Consider the following 20,511-nt stretch of genomic DNA (forward strand, 5'->3'; position numbering starts at 1 on the left):
GAGTAACTCAGCGGGACAGGCAGCATCTCTGGAGAGAAGGAATGGGTGACGTTTTGGGTGGAGACCCTTCTGCAGTTCCTTCCCACGAGTACTAATATAGCAGAAACTCATTCCATATACCCACCACCCTTTGTGTAAAACACACAAACTCCAGAGTTACCTCTAGGGTTCCTATTAAATCTTTTCCCCCCCTCACTTATTTCCTCTGGTTCTCGATCCCCCAACACTGGGCAAAATACTTCTTTGCGTCTACCCGATCTATTCCTCTCATGATTTTGTACATCTCAATAAGATCACCCATTCCTTCTCTCCAGAGTATGGAACGAGCTGCCAGAGGAGGTAGTTGAGGCTGGGACTATCCCAATGTTTAAGAAACAGTTAGGTACATGGATAGGACAGGTTTGGAGGGATATGGACCAAGTGCAGGCAGATGGGACTAGTGTAGGTGGGACATGTTGGTCGGTGTTGGCAAGTTGGGCTGAAGGGCCTGTTTCCACACTGTTTCGCTCTATGACTCCATTTCATGTGCGGATAATGTCACCGTAATGTTAACATTGTATTTAAATGGCCTAATTTCCATCACTTGTTTCTGATTTCACGGCCCATTTGTTTTCATGAGTTCCTGTCACATTCCTGTGCTTCAAGTACTGAGATTATACTTTTGACCTTGTACATGGGTCTTTATTTCAGAAGGCTGTGGAGGCCAAGTCAGTGGTTATTTTCTAGGCAGTGATAAATAGTTTCTTGATTAGTATGGGTGTCAGGGGTTATGAGGGGAAGGCAGGAGAATGGAGTTAGGAGGGAGAGATGGATCAGCCATGACTGAATGGCGGAGTAGACTTGATGGGCTGAAGGGCCTTCTTCTATTTCTATCACTTATGGCCTGCAGAGTTACTCCGGCACTTTGTGTCCTTTCCTGGAAGCAGTTGTCACGATGCGGCTTGAGAGGACGTTAGTTGGGCTGCACTTGGAGTATTGTGTGTAGTTCTGCTCACCTCATTGCAGGGAAGATGTGGAGGCTTTGGAGAGAGTGCAGACGAGGTTTACCAGAAATGACGCCCGCGTTCGGGGAATTAGCTACAGGGAGCGGCTGCCCAGAATGGGATTGGTTTTCCCTGGAATGCCAGAGGTTGCGAGGAGCCCTGATTTATTTTGGTTTAGTTGAACGTCATGTGTGCCGAGGTACAGTGAAAAGCTTTTGTTGCTTTTCACAGAAGTGTATAACATTTTGAGTGTTAATGGTGGACAGTGAGCCCCTTTTGTCCCTGGTGGAATGAGGGCATGGCTTTAAGGTGAGAGGGGCAAAGTTTAAAGGAGATGTGTGGGGCAAGTTTTTTTTTTTACACAGAGGGTGTTGAGTGCTGGGATGTGCTGCTGGAGGTGGTGGTTGAGGCAAATACGATCGAGCCTTTAGGATGCTTTTGGGTAGGTACATGGATATGGATTATGTGCAGCAGATAAGAGATGGTCTTGGCACAGTATTTGGGCGGTCACGGTGGCGCAGCGGTACAGTTGCTGCCTTACAGCGAATGCAGACCCGGAGACCCGGGTTCAATCCCGACTATGGGTGCTGTCTGTACGGAGTTTGTACGTTCTCCCCGTGACCTGTGTGGGTTTTCTCTGAGATCTCCGGTTTCCTCCCACTCCAAAGACGTGCAGGTTTGTAGGTTAATTGGCTTGGTAAATGTAAAAATTGTCCTTAGCGGGTGTAGGATAGTGTTAGTGTGCGGGGATCGCTGGTCGGCGCGGACCCGGTGGGCCGAAGGGCCTGTTTCCGCGCTGTATCTCTAAACCAAACTAAGCTAAATGTTCGGCACAAATGTTGCGGGCAGAAGGGCCTGTTCTAGGTTCTATGTCGTATGGAGCAACCTTAAGCAGCTGATTTAACTGAAGAAGGATCTTTGATTTCACCGGATGGAGTTCCTTGTTCATCCCATGGTGCCGTGGGATCATTGCGTCTGAGCTGGAGGGCACAGCTGGAGCGCTGGCTCCACATCTGGAACAGCTGCTGACTGGAGAGTCGTGCAAAATGGCCGAGCTTGTTGCCTGGCAACAGCCCATCGACCACCATCTTCTGTGTAGCTTCTCCCTTGCTCATTCATCAGCTGGACTCACTAGTTTAGTTTATTGTCACGTGTACTGAGGTACAGTGAAAGGCTTTTTTGTTGCGTGCTAACCAGTCAGAGGAAAGGCTATACATGATTACAATCAAGCCGTCCACAGTGTACATATACAGGATAAGGGGAATAACATTTAATGCAAGATGAAGTCCAGTTAAGTCCAATTAAAGATAGTCCAAGGGTCTCCAATGAAGTAGATAGGAGGTCGGGACCGCTCTCTAGTTGGTGGTAGGATGGTTCAGTTGCCTGATATCAGCTGGGAAGAAACTGTCCCTGAATCTGGAGGTGTGCGTTTTCACACTTCTGTACCTCTTGCCCGATGGGAGAGGGAAGAAGAGGGAGTGACCGGGGATGAGACTGGTCCTCAATGATGCTGCTGGACTTGCCGAGGCAGCGTGAAGTGTAGATGGAGTCAATGGAAGGGAGGTTGGTTTGCGTGATGGTCTGTGCTGCGTCCACAACTCTCTGCAGATTCTTGCTCGAGTCACTGCGCTGAACAGCGTACGGTCGAGGATCGTTGTCGAGGCTACAGAAGCTCCTGGGTGCATCGAGCAGTCGGCCTGGTTCCAAGAATCCCAAAGGTGATGTTAGCCTCTCGAGGGTTAGCGTGCTAGGCCCATCCTCTGGGCAAGCTGGTGGTCCTCCATTTCCTGGCCCTGCGGACAAGAAGACCCCACGAGGAACAAGGTTACGGCAGGGAGAGCAAGGAGTGGACCCAGTGATTCAGTCCCCCGATGTGTAGGATGGAACTGCAGATGCTAGTTTACACCGAAGATAAACACAAAATGCCGGAGTAACTCAGCGGGTCAGGCAGCATCCCTGGAGGGAAGGAATGGGAGAGGAAGGATCCTGAAGAAGATCCAGAGATGTTGCCTGACCTGCTGAGTTACTCCATCACTTAGAAGGATGAGAGGAGATCTTATCGAAACGTATAAGATTATTAAGGGGTTGGACACGTTAGAGGCAGGAAACATGTTCCCAATGTTGGGGGAGTCCAGAACCAGGGGCCACAGTTTAAGAATAAGGGGTAGGCCATTTAGAACTGAGATGAGGAAAAACTTTTTCAGTCAGAGAGTTGTGAATCTGTGGAATTCTCTGCCTCAGAAGGCAGTGGAGGCCAATTCGCTGAATGCATTCAAGAGAGAGCTGGATAGAGCTCTTAAGGATAGCGGAGTCAGGGGGTATGGGGAGAAGGCAGGAACGGGGTACTGATTGAGAATGATCAGCCATGATCACATTGAATGGCGGTGCTGGCTCGAAGGGCCGAATGGCCTCCTCCTGCACCTATTGTGTCTATTGAGTCTATCTTCGGTCAGACTAGCCAGTCAGTAGCAACACCACAAATGCCCACAAGGTGGCAGGCAAGGCCACTGGCTTGTGTGGGGCCAGAGGGTGCTGGAGAAACTCAGCAGGTCAGGCAGCATTTGGGGATGGAAGAGCAGGCATGTGAAATTTTCCGCGGATTTCTGCAGATTTAAAATCCATTTTCCGCCCCTTTTTTGCATGATTTCCACGTTTTTCACTTTGCCAAATAAACGGAGAAATCGGATCGAAAAAAATAAAGAAAAATTAAGTAAACGATGTACAGACTTGTAATGAACACTGGGGTTCCGCGAGAAATCCCCCCGCGCCCTGGAAGTCTTCCCGAAAATGTGGCACCTAGGCTGGGCAAGGCGGCCAATCTCTACCTCATCGGGACTTCCACGGCCGATCGGTGGGTTGAATTTGCAACCTGCGGCCAGGGCTCTGGATCTCCAGCCCAGCTGGAGCCAGCACATCTGTCCAGCAAATAATCTGAGGAAAGACATTCTTGCCATAGAGGGAGTACAGAGAAGGTTCACCAGATTGATACCTGGGATGGCAGGACTTTCATATGAAGAAAGACTGGATAGGCTCCGGTTTCCTCCCACACTCCAAAGACAGACAGACAGATTTGTAGGTTAAAAAACTGCAGATGCTAGTTTAAATTGAAGGCAGACACAAAATGCTGGAGTAACTCAGCGGGTCAGGCAGCATCTCGGGAGAGAAGGAATGGGTGTCGTTTCGGGTCAGTCTGAAGAAGGGTCTCGACCCGAAATGTCACCCATTCCTTCTCTCCCGAGATGCTGCCTGTCCCGCTGAGTTACTCCAGCATTTTGTGTCTACCTTCGATTTGTAGGTTAATTGGCTTCGGTAAAATTGTAAAATCGTTTCTAGTGCGTGTAGGATAGTGTTAGTGTATCATGGGTTGGCGTGGACTCAGTGGGACAAAGAGCCTTTAAAGTCCTCTAGCGTAGGGGAAGTCTTTTAGGACCGAGATGAGAACGTTTTTTTCACACAGAGTGGTGAATCTGTGGAATTCTCTGCCACAGAAGGTAGTTGAGGCCAGTTCATTGGCTATATTTAAGAGGGAGTTCGATGTGGCCCTTGTGGCTAAAGGGATCAGGGGGTATGGAGAGAAGGCAGGTACAGGATACTGAGTTGGATGATCAGCCATGATCATATTGAATGGCGGTGCAGGCTCGAAGGGCCGAATGGCCTACTCCTGCACCTATTTTCTATGTTTCTAATGTGTAAATTTACTTCAAAATGTTATTAGTGCACAGTGACATATTCACATCATTTTGTAATGTCTGTTTTTACTTTGAAATGCACTAAAAGAGGCTTGAAACTGGTAATTTTGTGTGTAAATTTTCAAAAAAATCCCGATTTTTTGACCCCTGTTGCAAGTGCTCTGCTCTTTTCCTCTATTTTTTTGACCTCACTCACATGCCTGGAATAGACAAGAGACGAGGGGAAAAAGTCTTGACTGTCTACCCTATCTATGCCCCTCATAATTCTCTACCCGTCCTCCCAAAGTGCCTCCACCTTGTTTTTAATCAGGGTGATCCACCATCTTTCACTGCTCTTTCACTAACTAACCATATCACCCCTTAGCTGAAGACTACCGCACTGTCAATAATTCGGGCTAGGACAGCGCCAAAGACCCGGGTTCAATCCCACCATCGGGTGCTGTCACTGTGGAGGTTGCACCTTCCCCCTGTGACCAAGTGGGCTCCCACCAGATGCACCGGTTTCCTCCCACATCCCAAAGACATGCGGGTTTGTAGGTTAATTAGATTTTAGATTTAGATTTAGAGATACAGCGCGGAAACAGGCCCTTCAGCCCACCGAGTCCGCGCCGCCCAGCGATCCCCGCACACTAACACTATCCTACACACACTAGGGACAATTTTTACATTTGCCCAGTCAATTAACCTACATACCTGTACGTCTTTGGAGTGTGGGAGGGAACCGAAGACCTCGGAGAAAACCCACGCGGGTCACGGGGAGAACGTACAAACTCCGTACAGACGGCGCCCGTAGTCAGGATCGAACCTGAGTCTCCAGCGCTGCATTCGCTGTAAAGCAGCAACTCTACCGCTGCGCCACCGTGCCACAGCCTCTGTAAATTGCACCTCGTGTGTGGGGAGTGGATGTGCAAATGGGATAACATAGAACTAATGTGAATGGGTGTTCAATATTGGACTCGACGGGCCAAAGATCATAAGGTCATAAGCAGAATGAGGCCATTCAGCCCACCCAGGCTGCTTTGCTATTTGCTCATAGCTGATCCATTTTTTCCCTCTCAACCCCATTTTTCTGCCTTCTCCCTGTAACGTTTGATGCCTTACGTGATCAAGAACCTGTGATCAATAATCTCTGCTTTAAAAGTACCCAATGACTTGGTCTTCACTGCCATTGGTCTGTGCCACTGAATTCCATAGATTCACTGCCCTCTGGCTAAATAAATTCTTCCCCATCTACATGCTAAAGGTACGTGGTCTAAAGGTGCGTGGTCTAAAGGTACGTGGTCTAAAGGTACGTGGTCTAAAGGTACGTGGTCTAAAGGTACGTGGTCTAAAGGTACGTGGTCTAAAGGTGCGTGGTCTAAAGGTACGTGGTCTAAAGGTGCGTGGTCTAAAGGTACGTGGTCTAAAGGTACGTGGTCTAAAGGTGCGTGGTCTAAAGGTGCGTGGTCTAAAGGTACGAAGGGCGGCACAGCGGTCGAGTCGCTGCCTTACAGCGCCAGAGACTCGGGTTCCATCCTGACTACGGGTGCTGTCTGTACGGAGTTTGTACGTTCTCCCCGTGACTTTTCTCCGAGATCTCCGGTTTCCTCCCGCACTCCAAAGACCTACAGGGCTGTAGGTTAATTGGATGGCATAATTGTAAATTGACCCTAGCGCCTGCCGGATTGTGTTAATGTGCTGGGTGCGGACTCGGTGGGCCGAAGGGCCTGTTTTCTGAAGGATCCGAAGGGTCTCGAACCGAAACGTCACCTATTCCTTCTCTCCAGAGATGCTGCCTGACCCGCTGGGTTACTCCCGCTTTTTGTGTCCATCTTCGGTTTAAATCAATAGACAATAGGTGCAGGAGGAGGCCATTCGGCCCTTCGAGCCAGCACCGCCATTCAATGTGATCATGGCTGATCATTCTCAATCAGTACCCCGTTCCTGCCTTCTCCCCATACCCCCTGACTCTGCTATCCTTAAGAGCTCTATCTAGCTCTCTCTTGAATGCATTCAGAGAATTGGCCTCCACTGCCCTCTGAGGCAGAGAATTCCACAGATTCACAACTCTCTGACTGAAAAGGTTTTTCGTCATCTCAGTTCTAAATGGCCTCCCCCTTATTCTTAAACTGTGGAATCACAGTTTCCGCATCAGCGCCAGCATCTGCAGTCCCTTCCTGCACAAAACTAAACTAACCCTGCTTCCGTGCTGTGTCTCGAATCTAACACTTATCGGGCATTGAGCCTGCACCTCACAGCAGAGCCTGCACACTGGTTACTGAGCGAGATACATCACCTCAATCACTTCGAACTGGATCCTCCGCCGGTCCTCCCTGGCTCTCCTTCTGACCACGACCTGCAACCACAGGGAGATGTGCTTTAACCAGAGGGCACGGGGTTTTAAAGTGAGGGAGGAACGATTTAATAAGGAGTTGAGAGGAGACATCTTTACACAAAGGGTGGTAGGTGTATGGTGTATGGAACGAGCTGCCGGAGGAGGTAGTTGAGGCAGGTACTATCGCAACGCTTAAGAAACATTTAGACAGGGACATCTCCGTCGAGGTAAGAGATGAAAAAAAAGTTTCCCCCAAACCCCACCCCCAACATAAAACAAGCTAAAGAACACCAAAAACATACATTTAACACATACTAAGGACAGACAGACTGTTGGCGAGGCAGCCATTGCTTGCACCACCCAGTGGTTATGGACTATGAGTATAGGAGCAAAGGGGTCCTTCTGCAGTTGTACAGGGCCCTGGTGAGACCGCACCTGGAGTACTGTGTGCAGTTTTGGTCTCCAAATTTGAGGAAGGATATTCTTGCTATTGAGGTCGTGCAGCGTAGGTTTACTAGGTTAATTCCGGGAATGGCGGGACTGTCATATGTTGAAAGACTGGAGCATCTAGGCTTGTATACACTGGAATTTAGAAGGATGAGAGGAGATCTTATCGAAACGTATAAGATTATTAAGGGGTTGGACACCAATGTTGGGGGAGTCCAGAACAAGGGGCCACAGTTTAAGAATAAGGGGTAGGCCATTTAGAATGGAGATGAGGAAAATCTTTTTCAGTCAGAGAGTTGTGAATCTGTGGAATTCTCTGCCTCAGAAGGCAGTGGAGGCCAATTCTCTGAATGCATTCAAGAGAGAGCTAGATAGAGCTCTTAAGGATAGCGGAGTCAGGGGATATGGGGAGAAGGCAGGAACGGGGTACTGATTGAGAATGATCAGCCATGATCACATTGAATGGCGGTGCTGGCTCGAAGGGCCGAATGGCCTCCTCCTGCACCGATTGTCTATTGTCTATCGTCTATTGTTCCTGCCTTCTCCCCATACCCCCTGACTCCGCTATCCTTAAGAGCTCTATCTAGCTCTCTCTTGAATACATTCAGAGAATTGGCCTCCACTGCCTTCTGAGGCAGAGAATTCGACAGATTCACAACTCTCTGGGTGAAAAAGCTTTTCCTCGTCTCCGTTCTAAATGGCCGACCCCTTATTCTTAAACTGTGGCCCCTGGTTCTGGACTCCGCCAACATCGGGACCATGTTTCCTGCCTTGGTGGCGTGCGATTGCGATCGAGCTGTGGCGCGCGCTCCGCGCGTGTCCGGTGACAGGGCGGCCGCGACGTACTTACAAACACGGCGATGCCGGTCAGGATGGCTAGGGCCACGATGATGATGATGGCGGCAAAGCCCGGCGAGATGGTCTTCATGTTGATCCGAGGAGGCTCGTTGTCAAAGAACCAGACCTGCACGGACTCCCTCTCCACCTGCAGGCTCTTGCCGTCCACCGCCAGCGTGAACTTGTTCATCTTCAGCTACTCGGAGTCGGGGGAGCACAGGGAGACGGGGGGGGAATCAGAGTCAGGTTCACGGGTGGCGAATGTTTTGGGTGAGAACCCTTCAGTCTGAAACGAAAAGCCCATCCTTTCTCTTCTCCAGAGATGGTGCCTGACTTGCTGAGTTACTCGAGAACTTTGTGTCTACCTCTGATTTAAAGATAGGTTGAAGGTTTCCAATAAGGGGACTGGGAGGTCAGGACTGGCAGGTTCAATGCCCGATAAGTGTTAGATTCAAGACGTATAAGATAAGGGGATCTTATCGAAACGTGTGGAATTCTCTGCCACAGAAGGTAGTTGAGGCCAGTTCATTGGCTATATTTAAGAGGGAGTTAGATGTGGCCCTTTTTGCTAAAGGGATCAGGGGGTATGGAGAGAAGGCAGGTATAGGTTACTGAGCTGGATGATCAGCCATGATCATATTGAATGGCGGTGCAGGCTCGAGGGGCCGAATGGCCTACTCCTGCACCTATTTTCTATGTTTCTATATTTCTATGTTTCTATGTTTCTATGTATAAGATTATTAAGGGGTTGGACACGTTAGAGGCAGGAAACATGTTCCCAATGTTGGGTGGAGTCCAGAACAAGGGGCCACAGTTTAAGAATAAGGGGTAGGCCATTTAGATCACATTGAATGGCTGTGCTGGCTCGAAGGGCCGAATGGCCTCCTTCTGCACCTATTGTCTATTGTCTATTGAGACACAGCACGGTGGCAGGGTTAGTTTAGTTTCGTGCAGGAAGGAAGGAACTGCAGATGCTGATTTAAACCGAAGATAGACATAAAACGCTGGAGTAACTCAGCGGCTCAGACAGCATCTCTGGAGAAAAGGAATAGGTGACGTTTTGGTTCGAAACCTTCCTTCAGACAGAAAGGGAAACGAGAGATGGAGATGGAGATGTAGAGAGATGTAGAACAAATGAATCAAAGATATGCAAAAAAAGTAACAATGATAAAGAAAACAGGCCTTTGTTAGCTGTGGGCTAGGTGAAACGAGTATCAGACAATGAAACTCATCAAGACGACTTTGATGCTCGAACAACGACTTGTCAGCGGTGATGGGGAGAAGGCAGGAGAATGGGGTTAGGGGGAGAGATAGATCAGCCATGATCGAATGGCAGAGTAGACTTGATGGGCCGAATGGCCTAATTCTGCTCCTATCACTTGTGACCTTACGAGAAGGAGACAACGTTTCGGTGGTGCGGTGGAAAAGCCTTGTTTGCAATCTCTGCCGCTTGGTGTCGGAGCCAGTCACAGAGGGGTGAGGGTGGGGATGAGCTCCAGGGAGAGGGTCTAGGTAGCACTCTAGGGGTGCCAACTATCCCACTCCCAAATAAGGGACAAGGTGACGTCACCGCCCCGCGTCCCACGTGACCTTACCCAGCCAGCGGCCACGTGCTCCCGCTCCACCAACGGCGGCCGCCCGGGCCGGGAGGCGGGTTGCTATGCAACCTCCGTCAGGCGGCGCCTGGGCCTCCGGGCCTACACTGTCCAGACCTACAGTGTCCGGTCCTACAGCATCACCCGGGCCTACAGCGTCCCCCAGACCTACAGCGTCCCCCAGGCCTACAGCATCCCCCAGGCCTACAGCGTCCCCGGCCTACAGCGTCCCCCAGACCTACAGCGTCCCCCGGCCTACAGTGCCCCCCGGGCCTACAGCGTCCCCCAGGCCTACAGCGTCCCCCGGCCTACAGTGCCCCCCGGGCCTACAGCGTCCCCCAGGCCTACAGTGCCCCCCGGGCCTACAGCGTCCCCCGGCCTACAGTGTCCCCTGGGCCTACAGCGTCCCCCAGCCTACAGCGTCCCCCGGGCCTACAGTGTCCCCCGGGCCTACAGCATCCCCCGGGCCTACAGCTTCCCCCGGGCCTACAGCGTCCCCCAGCCTACAGCGTCCCCCGGGCCTACAGCGTCCCCCGGGCCTACAGCATCCCCCGGGCCTACAGCTTCCCCCGGGCCTACAGAGTCCCCGGGGCCTACAGCTTCCCTCGGGCCTACAGTGTCCCCCGGGCCTACAGCTTCCCCCGGGCCTACAGAGTCCCCCGGGCCTACAGAGTCCCCCGGGCCTACAGCTTCCCTCGGGCCTACAGCGTTCCCCGGGCCTACAGTGTCCCCCGGGCCTACAGTGTCCCCCGGGCCTACAGCTTCCCCCGGGCCTACAGCTTCCCCCGGGCCTACAGAGTCCCCCGGGCCTACAGCTTCCCCCGGGCCTACAGCATCCCCCGGGCCTACAGCATCCCCCGGGCCTACAGCTTCCCCCGGGCCTACAGCTTCCCCCGGGCCTACAGAGTCCCCCGGGCCTACAGCTTCCCCCGGGCCTACAGCGTCCCCCGGGCCTACAGCGTCCCCCGGGCCTACAGCGTCCCCCGGGCCTACAGCGTCCCCAGGGCCTACAGCTTCCCCCGGGCCTACAGAGTCCCCCGGGCCTACAGATTCCCCCGGGCCTACAGAGTCCCCCGGGCCTACAGCTTCCCCCGGGCCTACAGCTTCCCCCGGGCCTACAGCATCCCCCGGGCCTACAGCTTCCCCCGGGCCTACAGCTTCCCCCGGGCCTACAGTGTCCCCCGGGCCTACAGTGTCCCCTGGGCCTACAGCTTCCCCCGGGCCTAAAGAGTCCCCCGGGCCTACAGCTTCCCCCGGGCCTACAGTGCCCCCCGGGCCTACAGCGTCCCCCAGGCCTACAGTGCCCCCCGGGCCTACAGCGTCCCCCGGCCTACAGTGTCCCCTGGGCCTGCAGCGTCCCCCAGCCTACAGCGTCCCCCGGGCCTACAGTGTCCCCCGGGCCTACAGCATCCCCCGGGCCTACAGCTTCCCCCGGGCCTACAGCGTCCCCCAGCCTACAGCGTCCCCCGGGCCTACAGCGTCCCCCGGGCCTACAGCATCCCCCGGGCCTACAGCTTCCCCCGGGCCTACAGAGTCCCCGGGGCCTACAGTGTCCCCCGGGCCTACAGCGTCCCCCGGGCCTACAGCTTCCCCCGGGCCTACAGCGTCCCCCAGCCTACAGCGTCCCCCGGGCCTACAGCGTCCCCCGGGCCTACAGCGTCCCCCGGGCCTACAGCTTCCCCCGGGCCTACAGAGTCCCCGGGGCCTACAGCTTCCCTCGGGCCTACAGTGTCCCCCGGGCCTACAGCTTCCCCCGGGCCTACAGAGTCCCCCGGGCCTACAGCTTCCCTCGGGCCTACAGCGTCCCCCGGGCCCACAGTGTCCCCCAGCCTACAGCGTCCCCCGGGCCTACAGCTTCCCCCGGGCCTACAGAGTCCCCGGGGCCTACAGCTTCCCTCGGGCCTACAGTGTCCCCCGGGCCTACAGCTTCCCCCGGGCCTACAGAGTCCCCCGGGCCTACAGAGTCCCCCGGGCCTACAGCTTCCCTCGAGCCTACAGCGTCCCCCGGGCCTACAGTGTCCCCCGGGCCTACAGTGTCCCCCGGGCCTACAGCTTCCCCCGGGCCTACAGCGTCCCCCGGGCCTACAGCGTCCCCCGGGCCTACAGCTTCCCCCGGGCCTACAGAGTCCCCCGGGCCTACAGCTTCCCCCGGGCCTACAGCTTCCCCCGGGCCTACAGCATCCCCCGGGCCTACAGCTTCCCCCGGGCCTACAGCATCCCCCGGGCCTACAGCTTCCCCCGGGCCTACAGCTTCCCCCGGGCCTACAGCGTCCCCCGGGCCTACAGCGTCCCCCGGGCCTACAGCGTCCCCCGGGCCTACAGCGTCCCCCGGGCCTACAGCTTCCCCCGGGCCTACAGCGTCCCCCAGCCTACAGCGTCCCCCGGGCCTACAGCGTCCCCCGGGCCTACAGCATCCCCCGGGCTTACAGCTTCCCCCGGGCCTACAGAGTCCCCGGGGCCTACAGCTTCCCCCGGGCCTACAGCGTCCCCCAGCCTACAGCGTCCCCCGGGCCTACAGCTTCCCCCGGGCCTACAGAGTCCCAGGGGCCTACAGCTTCCCTCGGGCCTACAGTGTCCCCCGGGCCTACAGCTTCCCCCGGGCCTACAGAGTCCCCCGGGCCTACAGCTTCCCTCGGGCCTACAGCGTCCCCCGGGCCTACAGTGTCCCCCGGGCCTACAGCGTCCCCCGGGCCTACAGCTTCCCCCGGGCCTACAGCGTCCCCCGGGCCTACAGCGTCCCCCGGGCCTACAGCTTCCCCCGGGCCTACAGAGTCCCCCGGGCCTACAGCTTCCCCCGGGCCTACAGCATCCCCCGGGCCTACAGCTTCCCCCGGGCCTACAGAGTCCCCCGGGCCTACAGCTTCCCCCGGGCCTACAGCATCCCCCGGGCCTACAGCTTCCCCCGGGCCTACAGCTTCCCCCGGGCCTACAGCTTCCCCCGGGCCTACAGAGTCCCCAGGGCCTACAGCTTCCCCCGGGCCTACAGCGTCCCCCGGGCCTACAGCTTCCCCCGGGCCTACAGTGTCCCCCGGGCCTACAGCATCCCCCGGGCCTACAGCGTCCCCCAGCCTACAGCGTCCCCCGGGCCTACAGCTTCCCCCGGGCCTACAGAGTCCCCCGGGCCTACAGCTTCCCCCGGGCCTACAGAGTCCCCCGGGCCTACAGCTTCCCCCGGGCCTACAGCATCCCCCGGGCCTACAGCTTCCCCCGGGCCTACAGCTTCCCCCGGGCCTACAGTGTCCCCCGGGCCTACAGTGTCCCCTGGGCCTACAGCTTCCCCCGGGCCTACAGAGTCCCCCGGGCCTACAGCTTCCCCCGGGCCTAGAGCGCCCCCCGGGCCTACAGCGTCCCCCGGGCCTACAGCATCCCCCGGGCCTACAGCTTCCCCCGGGCCTACAGCGTCCCCCAGCCTACAGCGTCCCCCGGGCCTACAGCGTCCCCCGGGCCTACAGCATCCCCCGGGCCTACAGCTTCCCCCGGGCCTACAGCGTCCCCCAGCCTACAGCGTCCCCCGGGCCTACAGCGTCCCCAGGGCCTACAGCTTCCCCCGGGCCTACAGAGTCCCCCGGGCCTACAGATTCCCCCGGGCCTACAGAGTCCCCCGGGCCTACAGCTTCCCCCGGGCCTACAGCTTCCCCCGGGCCTACAGCATCCCCCGGGCCTACAGCTTCCCCCGGGCCTACAGCTTCCCCCGGGCCTACAGTGTCCCCCGGGCCTACAGTGTCCCCTGGGCCTACAGCTTCCCCCGGGCCTAAAGAGTCCCCCGGGCCTACAGCTTCCCCCGGGCCTACAGTGCCCCCCGGGCCTACAGCGTCCCCCAGGCCTACAGTGCCCCCCGGGCCTACAGCGTCCCCCGGCCTACAGTGTCCCCTGGGCCTACAGCGTCCCCCAGCCTACAGCGTCCCCCGGGCCTACAGTGTCCCCCGGGCCTACAGCATCCCCCGGGCCTACAGCTTCCCCCGGGCCTACAGCGTCCCCCAGCCTACAGCGTCCCCCGGGCCTACAGCGTCCCCCGGGCCTACAGCATCCCCCGGGCCTACAGCTTCCCCCGGGCCTACAGAGTCCCCGGGGCCTACAGTGTCCCCCGGGCCTACAGCGTCCCCCGGGCCTACAGCGTCCCCCGGGCCTACAGCTTCCCCCGGGCCTACAGCGTCCCCCAGCCTACAGCGTCCCCCGGGCCTACAGCGTCCCCCGGGCCTACAGCGTCCCCCGGGCCTACAGCTTCCCCCGGGCCTACAGAGTCCCCGGGGCCTACAGCTTCCCTCGGGCCTACAGTGTCCCCCGGGCCTACAGCTTCCCCCGGGCCTACAGAGTCCCCCGGGCCTACAGCTTCCCTCGGGCCTACAGCGTCCCCCGGGCCCACAGTGTCCCCCAGCCTACAGCGTCCCCCGGGCCTACAGCGTCCCCCGGGCCTACAGCATCCCCCGGGCCTACAGCTTCCCCCGGGCCTACAGAGTCCCCGGGGCCTACAGCTTCCCTCGGGCCTACAGTGTCCCCCGGGCCTACAGCTTCCCCCGGGCCTACAGAGTCCCCCGGGCCTACAGCTTCCCTCGAGCCTACAGCGTCCCCCGGGCCTACAGTGTCCCCCGGGCCTACAGTGTCCCCCGGGCCTACAGCTTCCCCCGGGCCTACAGCGTCCCCCGGGCCTACAGCGTCCCCCGGGCCTACAGCTTCCCCCGGGCCTACAGAGTCCCCCGGGCCTACAGCTTCCCCCGGGCCTACAGCTTCCCCCGGGCCTACAGCATCCCCCGGGCCTACAGCTTCCCCCGGGCCTACAGCTTCCCCCGGGCCTACAGCATCCCCCGGGCCTACAGCTTCCCCCGGGCCTACAGCTTCCCCCGGGCCTACAGCGTCCCCCGGGCCTACAGCGTCCCCCGGGCCTACAGCGTCCCCCGGGCCTACAGCATCCCCCGGGCCTACAGCTTCCCCCGGGCCTACAGCGTCCCCCAGCCTACAGCGTCCCCCGGGCCTACAGCGTCCCCCGGGCCTACAGCATCCCCCGGGCTTACAGCTTCCCCCGGGCCTACAGAGTCCCCGGGGCCTACAGCTTCCCCCGGGCCTACAGCGTCCCCCAGCCTACAGCGTCCCCCGGGCCTACAGCTTCCCCCGGGCCTACAGAGTCCCAGAGGCCTACAGCTTCCCTCGGGCCTACAGTGTCCCCCGGGCCTACAGCTTCCCCCGGGCCTACAGAGTCCCCCGGGCCTACAGCTTCCCTCGGGCCTACAGCGTCCCCCGGGCCTACAGTGTCCCCCGGGCCTACAGCGTCCCCCGGGCCTACAGCTTCCCCCGGGCCTACAGCGTCCCCCGGGCCTACAGCGTCCCCCGGGCCTACAGCTTCCCCCGGGCCTACAGAGTCCCCCGGGCCTACAGCTTCCCCCGGGCCTACAGCATCCCCCGGGCCTACAGCTTCCCCCGGGCCTACAGAGTCCCCCGGGCCTACAGCTTCCCCCGGGCCTACAGCATCCCCCGGGCCTACAGCTTCCCCCGGGCCTACAGCTTCCCCCGGGCCTACAGCTTCCCCCGGGCCTACAGAGTCCCCCGGGCCTACAGAGTCCCCCGGGCCTACAGCTTCCCCCGGGCCTACAGCGTCCCCCGGGCCTACAGCTTCCCCCGGGCCTACAGTGTCCCCCGGGCCTACAGCGTCCCCCGGGCCTACAGCGTCCCCCAGCCTACAGCGTCCCCCGGGCCTACAGCTTCCCCCGGGCCTACAGAGTCCCCCGGGCCTACAGCTTCCCCCGGGCCTACAGAGTCCCCCGGGCCTACAGCTTCCCCCGGGCCTACAGCATCCCCCGGGCCTACAGCTTCCCCCGGGCCTACAGCTTCCCCCGGGCCTACAGTGTCCCCCGGGCCTACAGTGTCCCCTGGGCCTACAGCTTCCCCCGGGCCTACAGAGTCCCCCGGGCCTACAGCTTCCCCCGGGCCTAGAGCGCCCCCCGGGCCTACAGCGTCCCCCGGGCCTACAGCATCCCCCGGGCCTACAGCTTCCCCCGGGCCTACAGCGTCCCCCAGCCTACAGCGTCCCCCGGGCCTACAGCGTCCCCCGGGCCTACAGCATCCCCCGGGCCTACAGCTTCCCCCGGGCCTACAGCGTCCCCCAGCCTACAGCGTCCCCCGGGCCTACAGCTTCCCCCGGGCCTACAGAGTCCCCGGGGCCTACAGCTTCCCTCGGGCCTACAGTGTCCCCCGGGCCTACAGCTTCCCCCGGGCCTACAGTGTCCCCCGGGCCTACAGCTTCCCTCGGGCCTACAGCGTCCCCCGGGCCTACAGCGTCCCCCGGGCCTACAGTGTCCCCCGGGCCTACAGCTTCCCCCGGGCCTACAGCGTCCCCCGGGCCTACAGCGTCCCCCGGGCCTACAGCGTCCCCCGGGCCTACAGCTTCCCCCGGGCCTACAGAGTCCCCCGGGCCTACAGCTTCCCCCGGGCCTACAGCATCCCCCGGGCCTACAGCTTCTCCCGGGCCTACAGAGTCCCCCGGGCCTACAGCTTCCCCCGGGCCTACAGCATCCCCCGGGCCTACAGCATCCCCCGGGCCTACAGCTTCCCCCGGGCCTACAGAGTCCCCCGGGCCTACAGCTTCCCCCGGGCCTACAGAGTCCCCCGGGCCTACAGCTTCCCCCGGGCCTACATCATCCCCCGGGCCTACAGCTTCCCCCGGGCCTACAGCTTCCCCCGGGCCTACAGTGTCCCCCGGGCCTACAGTGTCCCCTGGGCCTACAGCTTCCCCCGGGCCTACAGAGTCCCCCGGGCCTACAGTGTCCCCCGGGCCTACAGCTTCCCCCGGGCCTACAGAGTCCCCCGGGCCTACAGCTTCCCTCGGGCCTACAGCGTCCCCCGGGCCTACAGCGTCCCCCGGGCCTACAGTGTCCCCCGGGCCTACAGCTTCACCCGGGCCTACAGCGTCCCCCGGGCCTACAGCGTCCCCCGGGCCTACAGCGTCCCCCGGGCCTACAGCTTCCCCCGGGCCTACAGAGTCCCCCGGGCCTACAGCTTCCCCCGGGCCTACAGCATCCCCCGGGCCTACAGCTTCTCCCGGGCCTACAGAGTCCCCCGGGCCTACAGCTTCCCCCGGGCCTACAGCATCCCCCGGGCCTACAGCATCCCCCGGGCCTACAGCTTCCCCCGGGCCTACAGAGTCCCCCGGGCCTACAGCTTCCCCCGGGCCTACAGAGTCCCCCGGGCCTACAGCTTCCCCCGGGCCTACAGCATCCCCCGGGCCTACAGCTTCCCCCGGGCCTACAGCTTCCCCCGGGCCTACAGTGTCCCCCGGGCCTACAGTGTCCCCTGGGCCTACAGCTTCCCCCGGGCCTACAGAGTCCCCCGGGCCTACAGCTTCCCCCGGGCCTACAGCGCCCCCCCGGGCCTACAGCGTCCCCCGGGCCTACAGCATCCCCCGGGCCTACAGCTTCCCCGGGCCTACAGCGTCCCCCAGCCTACAGCGTCCCCCGGGCCTACAGCGTCCCCCGGGCCTACAGCATCCCCCGGGCCTACAGCTTCCCCCGGGCCTACAGCTTCCCCCGGGCCTACAGCTTCCCCCGGGCCTACAGCTTCCCTCGGGCCTACAGAGTCCCCCGGGCCTACAGTGTCCCCCGGGTCTACAGTGTCCCCTGGGCCTACAGCTTCCCCCGGGCCTACAGAGTCCCCCGGGCCTACAGCTTCCCCCGGGCCTACAGAGTCCCCCGGGCCTACAGCATCCCCCGGGCCTACAGCTTCCCCCGGGCCTACAGCTTCCCCCGGGCCTACAGCTTCCCCCGGGCCTACAGCTTCCCTCGGGCCTACAGAGTCCCCCGGGCCTACAGTGTCCCCCGGGTCTACAGTGTCCCCTGGGCCTACAGCTTCCCCCGGGCCTACAGAGTCCCCCGGGCCTACAGCTTCCCCGGGCCTAATACGACACAAACCAATTTAGCCCAATATACGGGATGTCCCAGCTAATACGGGACGGTTGGCAACGTTACAGCTCACTCACATCCCGCTCGATGTAGTAAGCCACCGCGGAGATGTCCGCTGGGTCTTTGGTGCCATTTTCACACAGTCGGATGCAGATTTCCCTCGACCACTCATGGACCTGGTCAATGGACAGAGAGAGAGAGGGGGGGGGGGGAGGAGGAGGGGGGGGGGGGGAAGAGAGAGAGAGAGAGAGAGAGAGAGAGAGAGAGAGAGAGAGAGAGAGAGAGAGAGAGAGAGAGAGAGAGAGAGAGAGAGAGAGAGAGAGAGAGAGAGAGGAGAGAGAGAGAGAGAGAGAGAGAGAGAGAGAGAGAGAGAGAGAGAGAGAGAGAGAGAGAGAGAGAGAGAGAGAGAGAGAGAGAGAGAGAGAGAGAGAGAGAGAGAGAGAGAGAGAGAGAGAGAGAGAGAGAGAGAGAGAGAGAGAGAGTTTTAGAGTTTTAGAGTTTTAGTTAGTTAGTTAGTGAGTTCCACCCGGGGGTCAGCTGAATCCACACATGGGTTGATTATTGTCGCGGGTACAGTGAAAACCTTTGTTCTGCATTCTGTCCACATTGGAGATACAGGTCCCCCACCGTTTTCCAGCTCCCTGGGTCCCAGAGGCCATGGCTACAAGGAGGCCGCATGGCTACAATGGGAACGGATCTGCCAGCTCCAGCCGGGCCGGAGTTCCAGAGCCCCGGCCGCAGGGGGCAAATCCCACCCGCCGATCGGCTGAGGAAGTCCCGATGAAATCCTCTCCACATCCACTCTATCCCGGCCTTTCACTGTTCGGCAGGTTTCTATCAGGTCCCCCCCCTCATCCTTCTAAACTCCAGTGAATGTACAGGCCTAGAGCTGACAAACGCTCATCACGCATTAGGTCATAAGTGATAGGAAAAGAATTAGGCCATTCGGCCCATCAGCTCTACTCCGCCATTCAATCATGGCTGATCTGTCTCTCCCTCCTAACCCCATTCTCCTGCCTTCTCCCCCAACCCCTGACACCAGTTATCCGTTAACCCACTCATCCCCGGGATCATTCTCGTAAACTTCCTCTGGACCTTCTCCAGAGCCAGCACATCCTTCCTCAGATATGGGGCCCAAATTACAATACCATTACCATTGCCTTAGAAGGCCTCAGCGTGACATCTCTGTTTTTATAGAAAATAGGTGCAGGAGGAGGCCATTCGGCCCTTCGAGCCAGCACTGCCATTCATTGTGATCATGGCTGATCATCCACAATCAGTAACCCGTGCCTGCCTTCTCCCCATATCCCTTGATTCCACTAGCCCCTAGAGCTCTATCTAACTCTCTTTTAAATTCATCCAGTGAATTGGCCTCCACTGCCCTCTGTGGCAGAGAATTCCACAAATTCACAACTCTCTGGGTGAAAAAGTTCCTTCTCACCTCAGTTTTAAACGGCCTCCCCTTTATTCTTAGACTGTGTGTGGCCCCTGGTTCTGGACTCCCCCAACATTGGGAACATTTTTCCTGCATCTAGCTTGTCCAGTCCTTTTATAATTTTATACGTTTCCATAAGATTATATTTGAGTTCTCTTGAAATAAATGCTAACATTACATTTGCCTTCCTTTACTATCGATTCGACTTGCAGATGAACGTTTTTGTGAATCCTGCACCAGCACTCCAAGGTCCCTTTGCACCTCTGATTTCTGGAATCTTTCGCCATTTAACAAATAATCGACACCTTTATCCCTACTAGCAAAATGCACGACTCCACACTTTGCTGCACTGTATTCCACCTGCCACTTCTCTGCCCACTCTCCCAACCTGTCCAAGTCCTTCTGCAGAGTCCCTGCATTCTCTACACTGCCTGCCCCTCCACCTATCTTCGTGTGATCCGCAAACTGCCACAAAGCCTTCAATCCCCTCACTCAGACAATAGATATACACCGACGAGCCAAAACATTATGACCACTGACAGGCGAAGTGAATAACATTGATTATCTTGTTACAATGGCACCTGTCAAGGGGTGGGATATATTAGGCAGCAAGTGAACAGTCAGTTCTTGAAGTTGACGTGTTGGATGCAGGAGAAATGGGCAGGAGTAAAGACCTGAGCGACTTTGACAAGGGCCAAATTGTTATGGCCAGACGACTGGGTCAGAGCATCTCTGAAGCGGCAAGGCTTGTGGGGTGCTCCCGGTCAGCAGTGGTGAGTACCTACCGACAGTGGTCCGAGGAGAGACAAACCGGCGACAGGGTGTTGGGCGCCCAAGGCTCATCGATGCGCGAAGGCAACGAAGGCTATCCCGTCTGGTCCGAACCGACAGAAGGTCGACTGTGGCACAAGTCACAGAAAATGTTAATGGTGGTCATGGGAGGAATGTGTCACAATACACAGTGCATCGCACCCTGCTGCGTATGGGGGCTGCCTAGCTGCAGAGTGCCCATGATGACATGATGTTTTAGCTCATCAGTGTGTATATACTGTATATCATCTAACTACTGTTCCATTGAAAACTCAGGTGGGCTGGCAGTACCAGCTTCGAATACGGCCTTTGACAACTCAATGGATGCAAAAGCTCAACACAGGAAGTTTAATATCTCAGTGTCTAATCTTTAAGGCTTGTCTGTGCATTGGCTTGATGGTCCAACAGCCTATTGGGCAGGTGGTCATAATGTCTTGCTCGTCAGGTCATAATGTTTTGGCTGGTCGGTGTACAACGCGAGGAGGCAGCGGTCCGCCCCAGCACCGAGCCCGCGC

At 58.5% G+C, this 20,511-nt stretch overlaps 1 pseudogene across 1 annotated transcript in view; it reads right to left on the reverse strand.

Moving 5' to 3' along the window:
- Positions 1–2,175: 2,175 nt before the first annotated feature.
- Positions 2,176–20,511, reverse strand: part of LOC144597532 (epithelial cell adhesion molecule-like) — a 28,275-nt pseudogene continuing 9,939 nt past the window's right edge. The window contains exons 5-9 of the transcript XR_013547757.1: positions 20,288–20,312; positions 17,829–17,927; positions 8,284–8,466; positions 6,948–7,007; positions 2,176–2,776 (exon numbers count right to left, since the gene is read on the reverse strand). The product of XR_013547757.1 is annotated as an epithelial cell adhesion molecule-like (transcript). The remainder of the gene's footprint in view (positions 2,777–6,947; positions 7,008–8,283; positions 8,467–17,828; positions 17,928–20,287; positions 20,313–20,511) is intronic.

This window comes from Rhinoraja longicauda, chromosome 10 (genome assembly GCF_053455715.1).
Source record: "Rhinoraja longicauda isolate Sanriku21f chromosome 10, sRhiLon1.1, whole genome shotgun sequence".
Classification (NCBI taxonomy): Eukaryota; Metazoa; Chordata; class Chondrichthyes; order Rajiformes; family Arhynchobatidae; genus Rhinoraja; species Rhinoraja longicauda.